The sequence below is a fragment of the Leuresthes tenuis genome, unplaced genomic scaffold, assembly GCF_036924035.1.
Source record: "Leuresthes tenuis unplaced genomic scaffold, fLeuTen1.0.hap1 SCAF_6, whole genome shotgun sequence".
Classification (NCBI taxonomy): domain Eukaryota; kingdom Metazoa; phylum Chordata; class Actinopteri; order Atheriniformes; family Atherinopsidae; genus Leuresthes; species Leuresthes tenuis.
The window spans coordinates 24,229,634-24,241,263 of record NW_027325360.1 but is presented as its reverse complement, the minus strand read 5'-3'; positions in this window follow the sequence as shown (position 1 = coordinate 24,241,263).

Below are 11,630 nucleotides of genomic sequence, written 5' to 3'. Positions count from 1 at the left end.
AACTCGCCCTGCAGCCCCCAGTCGTGTGGATTCCACGCTTACGCTAATCATGCTCTGTGAGATCGTACGGCCCAAAGCTGATGAAAGGAAACATCGAACACAGTTAGTATATCAAACTGGCACGTTCACAAAATACACACTTTTCATGAACATGTTTCTATATGGATACATAGCATTTGTTTTCAACCTAATTTCCTGGTTCAGTCATTAAAAACAAAACGAGATCAAAGCTCTCCTTTTACATAATTCACAGCGACTCCATTAAGCTTGAACCCTTGATTGCAGAGCAAGAGGGGATTCTGAATAATAAGGATCCAACATGCCATGATATCAGTAAACAGGTTAGGAAAATTAGATTATTCTCTTGCCTACCATGGAACCTAATCTGCTCTGCATCAGTGTGTTTCCCTTACAGAGGACACAAGCATTGCATGACACAAACAACACATGCGCACCTTGGGTTTCCAAAGCCTATATAGAATAAGCTGTTGAAGTTAGCATAAAGTTTCTAAAACAAGCTGTGGTGTTTTAATTTATATGATATTTGATTTTGCCAAAACAGTTTTTGGCTTTGTTAGTAATGGTGCACAGTTGGCATGGTCACAGTCACAGACGTTTGCTTCCAAAAGCAGTCTTGCAACAGAGAAAATGATTATCTTTTTCAAAAGAGTTTTGGGAGATTTTCAGATTAAAATGTACTTCCCTGCTCTGTTGATAAGGCAGAAATTGTACTTTACCAACCAGAATTATAAGTAAAAAAAATATATAAAGTGACAATGTTTGAAATGCATCCTCTTACTGTTGAACAGTTCTCATGTTGGTAGTTTCCAGGTAAATTTTAATAAGTGGAGCGACACAGGTTCAGCTTATGGCAATAACCTAATGTTATGTTGATGTAGTAGCTGTAACTCTGGGAAACAAAGTATCTGTCCAAGGATAGATGACAGCAGTTTGTAGGTCAAAATCAACTTAAAAAGTGGCTTAACCAAGCAGAGAAAAGTGACTACTTTAGATGTGAAGGATTTATGATGTCTCATGATGGCTGTCCCAAATGATCCCTGATTAATTGAGTTCCCACATTCCACTATGGTGGCTTTAAAAATGCAAAACTCCTTTCACAGGAATTTTTCAACCCCTTATCAAAACTTCCTGCAAGCTTGAGCACCAAGGACAGAACCGATACAGCTCCATTTAGTTCTTACAGCACTTGGCAAATGTACAGTTTCCTGCTCCTTTGATAAAAACTTCTGGCTGGTGGCCTTGACTTTTAGACTGTGTATACAGACAGGAAATCTGTGGAGAAAAAGATTTGATTCAATAGGCATAGATTTGTTCCCTGAAAACCATAAAGAGAAAGCAAAATTGTCAATCATTTCACAGTTTGCAAGACGAAGTAATTCCTGCAATCTTTTTTGAAATGTTAAACTTCTAAATATGCTTATTTAGACACTAGCTTGCCACCAATATTTTTTCACTTCTTCTTTTTGGGAGGCAGGGTGTCGAGGTAGCAAGAGAAGGTGGAGGCCCATGCTGACCACAGCAGAAGCAGATCCCCCTCAGTGAGGCTGCCTCACTGTGATCTCTCAAAAGTCAACAAAGGCTTGGTCCACAGCTGGGCCACAAGAGAACAGAGAGTAGGCACGTAGCTACACCCTCCCGCTGGTAGCAGCTGAGGATACGGAGGACTCACAGCCTGCTCAGGAATCTACAGTATTCCTGTCCCATGAAATGGGTGCATACAACAAGCAGGAAGCTTCCTTAAGGTGAAAGGCTCATTGTAAAGCTCATTTTAGTTTAAACAGGCTATCTGTTTGATACTAAACCTTGGACAGTGCTGCAAAAAAAAAATATTCAAACCATCTCTACCACGCAAACTCTCCAGAGCGACACAGCGACAGCACAATGGGAGTACCCCAAATTTAATTTTCAGAGAAGATTAAGTTGCCTTCTGCATCACTGAAACTTTATGGGGGGGTTAAAGCTAAATTCTCAGTGGTTGTGTTTCTCTTTGTCCAAAGCATTGGTTTAAACAAAGGTGCAGTGAAGCATCCGCGGCAAAGAATCTAATAAGCACAATGTGGGAATAAAGCAGAGGGGAGTGAGCATCAAAGGCAGCCAAGCACAGCATGACTGGCATCAGTCTGAACTCCCAGCCTAGGACACTCAGCATGCTCTTCAGCAATCACCCCCTATGGACCAGTCCTGGGCAGTAATTAAAACCTTCATTCCCACTGCCTCGGTATCTCATTAGCCACAGGACCTTGGGCTTTCATCCCTACTTGTCCAAAAATATCACAACTTCACACCAGCAAAGAATAGTCCCACAAACCAAAACCACATCTATAAATTTCTGAGCTGAACAGAGCACTATTTACCTAATCTAACTAAAAAAAATTGTGGGAGATTATATATGCCTATCTACTCACGTCAACTACAATCATTATTGCACCCATCTGAGAAAATGTGTCACCCTAGTGTTGGTTGATTGAATCCACCTGTGCAGCAAACAAATGATTAAAGTATAACATGTTTGGTCTGCAGGGAGAATACTTTTTTGCTTTCATATGACTTTATTTTTCAGCTGCAAACATCAACCAGAGTTTTCAAGTGAAACATATAAAAATGAGCATAAACTGATGCATTTGAAGCCCCAGCGATTTTACTATCAAAGGCAGGATTTGAAGAGGGCGAGTATCAGTTGCAGTGGTCAGATTTAGCAGTTTGGCTGTAGATAAAAAGAAACTCTTCTTCCCATGTTTAATTCAGTATGAGCCATGACTAACTCATGTAATGTAGGGGGTATCTGAAGCAAATCCCTTGTTTTGTGCACAGGAGACAAAAATGAATGACTTCCTCATTCTGATGACAGTGTACAGGCACAGGGTTACAAGTCAGGGAATTATACTTTGATAGTTGTTACTTCCTGCCAAAACAATTATTAAGTATAGCAGCAATTCAGACACTCAAACCTAAATCCACTGCATATTATTAACCTACTTGGGATCCTGCAAGGCTGATTTAGAGCATCTAAATGACTGCAAAAGAGTTATTGTAAAAGAAAGGCAGTCAGCATTAGTGTTTATGTAAAGTAAACAGTGGCCAATTTATCTTTCAAGGGCCATTACTAAGTACACAAATATCGAGTGTGTCGTGAACCTCAATAGCCGCTTCGCAGTCACAGCGGTAGTGTTTATCAAATTGTTAAATAAAGATTTTCCAAACTGTTCCCTGACTGTTCATTAAAGAGTTGCTAAATAGTTTCAAGATGCCCCACCCAAACAAACAAGGCAGGATCAGTAAGTTCTCAGAGTGCTGTTACATAGCCCACGCAAATATGCCAGCCACGCCTCCCAGTGCACAAGTGCATGAGTGTGTGTGTGTATTTGAAATGGAGTCTTCCTATTCTTTATCAGTGACAAGCTTCTGATCTCTCAGTCCAACAAAGATGAGGATGAGCTCCCCACCTTTGTCAACATGGAGTCTGAATTAGTCGGCTCTTTCAACAACAGCAGTGCATTGTTTATGCGAGTGTTTGCGCAACAAGGCCTCAGTGCCCCAAAAACCATTAAAGATCGGGTCCCCATTTCCTCTTCACCGCTATTATGAGTCAGTCAAAATTAAACCCAACCAGATGCTGGTTCTCAGCCAAATTCAGCTAACTGACTCTCTCCCACTCTGTTTCTTTGAGAAGCCTTTGATGTTAGCAGGGGGCTTTTGCACTCGCAGTGATGGTAGCGAATGATACTTTAAGCGATTCTTTTTTATCCGGCGAGCTTAATGAAAGATTAATGGGTTTGATATTTTCTCTTGTTTATATTTTATTTAAAAAGTGAGCTGGGGTCCTTGGAACCTGTTAAAAGCTTCTTGTTAATGATTTTATGGATCAGTGGAAGTCACATTATGGTCTTTGACTCTAAACACAATGAGAAGTGGTGATTGCCTTTTTGGTAGCACTACTTTTGCGTGAAAAGCTTTTACTTTGATTGCTCTGTCTACATATTTATCTGATATGGATGAACCATATTGCAGTTGCATTACAGATATGTTAATTTCTACATTTCCTAATCCAGCAGCCATATACTTTCCGTTTCACTCTATTTCACAGACAAAAATTATGAAATGATGCAGGCTCAGTAAATTTTTCTTGTGAGAATCTATAGATTGTCCAGCAAAGGGTACATCGTGCAGAAAAGTGTGATTTAATAGGACTTGATTGTGAAGAGAAAATATGCCAGTCAGGTAAGTTTCTCCTTTTCAAGCTCCTCATTGCTGTTGATAAATCATTCAGCAGCAGACTTTGTATTGTTACAAATATCTGATGACAACTGTTGCTGTGCATCAGGGTTGGATTGCAGTGAGCACTCATTTAAGAAGCCAAATCAATACTGGAATGACTCCACTTCTAATATCACATGCCCAACCAGTCTCATGTCAGAATGTTAAGATGCTAAGATGCTAAGTAGTACATCTGCAGTCTCACAAAAATGCTACAAGATTGTAACAATACTATATCTGTCACACAAATTTCCTGGACCAATTCTGCACTCATCAGTGTTCTTGTTACATGATGACATCCAAACTGTCACGTTTCACTGCATAATAACATTTTCACCAGAAATCTGTTGCTACATGTCAATATGTACTCATTACTCACTGCTGATTGTGTCACTTATGATGAAGTTGGCGTTATTCCATTTGAAACTCATGCAAGAGACTGTCAGTTCAAACTCTTGTCCTGCACAAAGTTTTTCACACTCTTTAATTATTCTGCTTCCCATCCCACTCGCAGTTACTATGAATGATCAGGATTAGAAATGTTTTTCACAATTAGGTTTATGTGTTGAAAAAAACCCCATAATATTGGGTCTATTATAGAGTTTTTTTTTTAAGTCATAAGTTATTCCATTATTTACCCCAAAACAACACGTGCCTATGTTAGAGTGAAAAAACCCTCTCACAACCATAGAAATTGTTATTTGTGTCCAGTTGGAGCAATAGAAGGAGCAGTGTAAAGCTGCTTGTTCACTGTTTCCAGCCAAGAGTTGGTATGATTCTCCTTCAATCACGGTTTATTTTATAATCTCTTAACTTTTAGTATTAATTTAAGCTACAACCACAATGTTTCCCTAACCATAACCAACAAGTGATTTTACTTTCAAAACACTGATTTAGTCATGTTATGTGTTGTTTTTATGTGGCTATTCTGTCTTAGATTTTGAAACACGACTGTTCTAAACAGGACTTTAGTAATTATGGAAAAGCATATCTGTAATGTTGTCTTTTGATCTCAGGAGATTTTTCTAAAAGTTGAAAACTAATTCTGATGTCAGTATCAGATGAACGATGCTATCAAGGGGCATTACGGGGTAATATATGTACCCATTTTAGAGCTTGTTTCTTAAGAGGGTAAAAGAGCTTCATTAAATCAGTAATGAGAACTTCTAGAGCAGATATCTTGGTGATCTTTTAATTAAAAATCTGTACTGTAATGCCAATAACTTCTGCTGCATTGTGGCTGTTGGCACTGGCTCGACTGGCTTGGGTATTTGATGCATGCCATTCTTTCTTCTCTTTTGTCAAATTCTTTAACCCCTTTCAAGCCAAATGCACCAATAATTACAATGATTGCTGTCTATCACAAGTCAACTAGAGGCATATATTGTTATAGCAGATGTTTTTTGATGTGATATTTATCTGACTACTTTTTTATAGTTACAACACCACAGTAATGTCCATAATGCCATGAATTGCAAGTAAAGAAAATACGCAAACCAAAAATAAAGAATAAAATAAATAAATTGGAGCTGGTTTTGACACAAAGTTCCCAAATTTCCCTTGCAGTTAGGGATGAAAACAACAAGAGTGACAAGTTTGTATAAGCATTCCCAAAAATGATCTCCTGAAGTGTGGTGGTAAGTAATGATTTTATAGTGTAGGCACATGCATCCTGTGTAGCCCAGCTGCCACAACCAGAGGTAGGACTTGAATCCTCTGAGGCAGACCACAAGTGTTTGTTTGTATTTGGCTGTCTGGAAGCACAGAGACAAAAGGTGAAAAAAATCATAAAAAGTGGGGACTTTGGGAGTATTTAGGAGTGAACAGGGTGTTTCTGAATGTCAGGGGCCCTGAGGCTAGCAGTCTCCCCTTCTCTCAACTTTTTCTGCCCCCCCCCCCCACCCCCCCCCCACCCCACCCCCCCACCCCATCCCCACTCCCATCTCCCCTGGCCCCGCCTCACTCTTTCTTTTTCTCCCACCTTTTTCTCTGTGATTTATGCCAAACCTCTGTAATTACAGTGCCAACAGCAGCAGCCGTCAGGTTCAGATGGGGCGAGGCACAGACATGCCCCATCACCTCAGAGCAGTGACTCATCAAGTCCACTGTTTAATACTGCTGCAATTTTCCTTTCAGCCTAATCTCTTTGACACTGGCTGTAGGAACATATTTGTGTGACAACAAGACACTACAAAGACGTCTGTGAGTTGATTATTTTTCCAACACAAAGCCACAGTAAAGTTGTTAGAGAAAGCATGTTCAGCAAATCAATTGAACCTCTGCTGATTGATTTTTGCTCTTATGTTGCAATTTAACAAACTGGTGTAGGGATACAATGTTTGCTCAAAACAATAAAACACATGTCACCAGCTCACTGGTCATAAGGCGGAATGTAATAGTCCTTCACTCCAGTAAGATGAAATATGACTTTTATATGGCATTTATTTTGATCTCCAACACGGATTCATCAATTTGACCTGTAATATATAAGGATGTAAAATTCTGTCTATCTGTTGCCATGGGTATTGTGGAAAAAAGTCCTTGAATTTACAGTGCTTGCTCTCTTTTACACTGTACACACATGTCCTTGACACACCAGGCATTGTCGACACCCAGAGAACTTTGTATGGCTGGCCCCTAGATGAAACAGCATGATAGAAAGTCGGAGAAAGAAGAGAAAAAGGAAGAAAGGGAGAATGTGTCCACATGAGTGTGACATAGTGCTGCTGCACTAATGTGCTCACCATGACAACAGAGCAGATGAGGGTGGAGGGCTGGGGGACCCCCTGGCTTTTTTCGGAGCAATACAATACGCTGTCTTAACCTCAGTGACATCCCTGTTGTCAGCGGGTCAAATCCTTGAATATCAATGAACTGACTCAGTGCCCCTTGTAGTGGTCCTCAAAACTGTCCAACTCACATAAGAAGGTCTTGCTGTCCTCCCTGACCTCCCCTGACCTGCTTCTAGCCTCTTTCTGCATTCAAACCAGGAAGACTGATTCCACGGGGTTAAACACTTTATCAGTACACATGCATTCCTGCCGCCTGATTTCAGTGGACTCGGTTCATTTCTTGTCTGCTAGAGAAGTGACTCCTAGCCAGGGTTAACAATAAGATTATTCATGTAGCTTCAAAGAATAATGAGGAAAAATTGTAAGTACAGATAAATGGAAATAAACAGACAAACTAATTTGATGGTAATATAAATGCTCATATATTACTCTCAAATACACATTTAGATGGTATTGTCATGTTGATTGAACTTATTACTAATTAAGGTACTACTAAAAAAAAAAGAAGAAAACAAAGGTTGACCAAAGATGATTCTTACTTAATAGAACATGCGGTTATTTGTACCCCCACTTATTTCTCCCCTTTGAAGAACAAAACAGAAGCTTGTCTTGATTTTGTTTGAGTAATTCTTGCCATGATGGTTCAAACGATGTCTGTGACCCAAAGGAATGATCAAACATAGATCATATGCATCCAAATATAGTTTTTAATTCCTATGTAGGGCTTGTTGTTTTAGGGATCACTGTACTGCGAGCATTCATAAACAAGCTAGACAGGTGTTGTGCTGTAAATATGTAGACGCATTGTTTGCATGCCTTTCTGGAATCTTCTTTACCACAGTGGGTGATGGCTTTGGCTCATGTCTGTCATATGAAAGCAGTTTTATGAGCGACAATCAAGTTGTTGTGGGGTTTTTTCTTTTTCTTTTTTCTTCCATTTGGCTACTTTCACATCTGTTCTTAAAAACTCTGGCATAAAGAAAGAAGCTAATCTTTTAAATCTTTTGGAAGTTTTATTTAACCCAATGCTCCTGAAAATACAAGTGCATGCTATTCACGTGTTGACAAGCTTATGAATATAAACCAATGCTGTGTAGCCTCCAGTCTCGCATCAAAAGCTCAGAAAATAAATTTTGGTGTGAATAGAATGTCTCTGAGCTAGTGAGTCACTGTAAACAAAGACAGCAGTTGGCCAACAATGTTTTAGCTAAGCTGTCAAACTGTAACTCACAGATTGGCCCTTTGAGCGGACTGTTATTTTCCACTCAGGCCAGATAAGTGGGTCCTGACCCCTTCTCTTCGTAGATTAGCGGCTTCTGCCATCACTCTCATTACTTTTATCAGGACCAGACAATCTGGCCTGCCACCAGTGTCCAGGAAGCCAATATTCTCTAGCCAGGCCATAGCTTGATTACTCAAAGGAACACATGTACAATCAGATACAGTAAAAAAAAATCCAACAATAAATTGTCGATCATCTCTTCAAGAGCTCAGTGGGACTTACCCCAAATTGCTTCCAGTCCTGTCATTACATAAAGCAAGCTGAAAGCAAAATGAGACATTGTCTTGGACCGCTGTATACCAACACATGTTTTGTGTTGTGCATGCCCAATCTTATTAACTTGATGCACCCAAGAAGAAGAAAAGAAATAAGTGTGGGGGGAATTGTGGCCACAACCTTAAAAGGAAGCTAACAGTGTAGTTGTGTTTTTCGTACTTTCAACTATTTATTATGCACAGAAACAAATATAAGTAATATGTCGCTGTCATTGGTGGACCATAGTTCTATTAGCCAACATTTAGTTGTTTTAACTTTTAATAACATGTTTACAGTTTTGTATATTGCTTTGTCATTGTCCATTCTATAGAGTTAAAGTAAAAATAGTCAAATGTCTGCCAGCAAGGCTAAGATATTTTCTCCCAGTTTATGTGACAGTTGATTGTGTGGTTTCCTTTCATGCTCTCCCCCTCTGTGCCATCTTTCTTTGTTAAGTTTGCTGAGAGTGTCTTTGAACCACAGGCATTTTCTCTCAGCGGCGTTCATGAGCCCTGCCAGATCTGTCATCATCTTTTTTCCCTCTATAGCTCCTATACTGTCAATAAACACACACTCACAAACATATACACATACAGGCAATCTCCTGTTGTTCTTGCTCTCCACTGCTTCCATCATTCCTGTCGCTGCCTTTGTAACATCGCTGGAAAAACTTGCATGGTTGTATACACACAAACACATGCACTCAAGTGTGAGAATGTCCTCATACGAAGGCGTCAACACTCCTGATGTTCCGCTGTTTTTAAAATGATCAGAGCTCTTTGCAGTGTGGATTAGGAAGGTGGCAGATTAGAGTCTGCTGCTAAATCACCATGAAGAAACCTTGCTTCCAGCTGACACCACCCTTTTCACATCCTTCTAACCACTGAATCTCCTGCCTTCATGTGCAGCTCATGGGTCCTCCTCTGCTTGTAATACTGTTTCTTTACATGTGACATTTTTGAGCTGAATGTTGCATATTTGGAGCTGTGATAGTACAAATGTTGCAGATTGATGGCCTTTTTGTCAAACTATGACTGGTAAATTTGTTGAGGAAATAGTTACAAGATTGAGACTGAATTAAATACAACTGTTACTGTATCTAATTTCAAAATTTAAGAGCATGTTAAAATTTTATTAAAAAAACATTTCTTTTTACAAATATCTCAGGGTAGGGCTGTGGGTTTTTACCAGTCTCATGCACTTTGCTTGCTAAGCTCAAGTTTGCTAGCTATCAGTATGCGTCATTTCACATGTAGCGAGCAAACAAAACTATGAAAAAATCCCAAAAATAAATAAAAAACTTAATTCAAGCGTAAGGGAGGAGGCTGCATACAAAGAACCATGTTTAAAGAAGAGCAGGAGCTGCCATACTTTGGTCCCGAAGAGGAAGTGCACCACTGCCCCTCTTGTATGCAGGGGGAGTGTCTGTTTGCACAGGTCTCTGTCAGTTAACACTAATCTGCCTGATCTCCACCTCAAAGTCATTCACTCCTCCACATGCAAATAAACATATTCAGTCCTCTTTCAAACCAAAGCGCCTATCAAACACTTGTTTGATCACCAGAGGGCCTGTGAGGTAGTTCATTTTGAATTTGGGGGAAAAAAAGCAAGAAGAGAACACATTGTTGCCAGGGTTTTATGTAATTACTCTCACCTTTAGTGGTGGCTGGGAATAATTGTCTCTCCACAGCAAACTGATGTGTGAGTTTGTGTGTATGTATGTGTCTGTCAGCTATTAGTGGGGCTACCCTTACATACATATTCTACTCTTTGACCTAGTTTCTATGCTGTAAATGTCAATTCAGAGCATGAAACCCACCCCCACTTCCTCTACCATGACCCACGGAACTCTGTATTTAGGAAACAGAGTAACTTAAGGGATGGGAAAATATTCCCACACTATGATAAGAATATTGAACTGAGATACTAGCAGCTCTCTTCAAGTAAAGTTTTTTTTTCCAACCTCTTACTCACAGTTACTTCTTCAAGAGGAAAACAAAGCTGTTTCATTTACTGTAACGCACCAACTACTTTCCTCTATGGAACACTCAAATGAGTCAGATCTTTCCAAAAGGCAACAGATTTACACTCATAGCTGTGATCGAATGAGGAAACTGCAGCAAGAATCAGAGAGGGTCAAGCACATTAGGAGCACACGTGTTTGAGGAACCCCCCCAGCCCTTAGCACTAGCCAAATTCCTTTGTGTGTATATGCAGTGCGTATGTGTGCATCATGTATGAGTCTATGACATTGAGATGATAAGCACTGCCTTCTAACCAGACAAGCCTGAACTAGTAAACAGGTGCTGCAGGAGCAGCTGAGGATGAGGACATGGGGCGTCTCCTCAAAGCCTGATCAAAGAGAAGTTGCCTCAGCCGCCAGTCATCCCAGAAACTTGATTTATGCCGTTGTGACAGAGACCTTTATGATAGCTTGCAAAAGCAGCAGATAAATCACACAAAGGTACACAAGTTCCTCCATATCCTTGCATACAACCATTGAGACAACAAGAGCATGTAGTCACTCAATGCTACTGAAGTACAGTGTTGACTGGCATTGTTGTTTCTTTACCACTGTCTCTTTGAGCCCGAATCCACCTTTTGACACGAAGAGGGGTTTAATATTTCATTTAATGTCTGGAATATTGCTCTGTTCCGCAAAGACATTCAACATCGGCTCAATTACAGAATGTGAGAAGCTGAAAAGCCTGGCTTGCTGGCAAACCAGTCAAAGTCATTTAAATCAAGTTATTATCAAAGGTTTGATACAGTTTCAACAATGCTGATCACTAGCAAAATCTCTTTTTTGTTGAAACATCATAAGCCAACACAGACTGCTTATCTTCTGTAGCATAGTAAGAAGAATTAGTGGCAGATGGTGGATGCCGCTAACAGTTTTTACGTTACCCTTTTTTGTAACAGATTCCCCACTTGGTCATATAAAATGTGTCCTTAAAAGGAGCAGTTTTTCATAGTAACCAACACTAGGTGTTTGTTGTCAAACTCAATTTAAAGACACTCCAAAT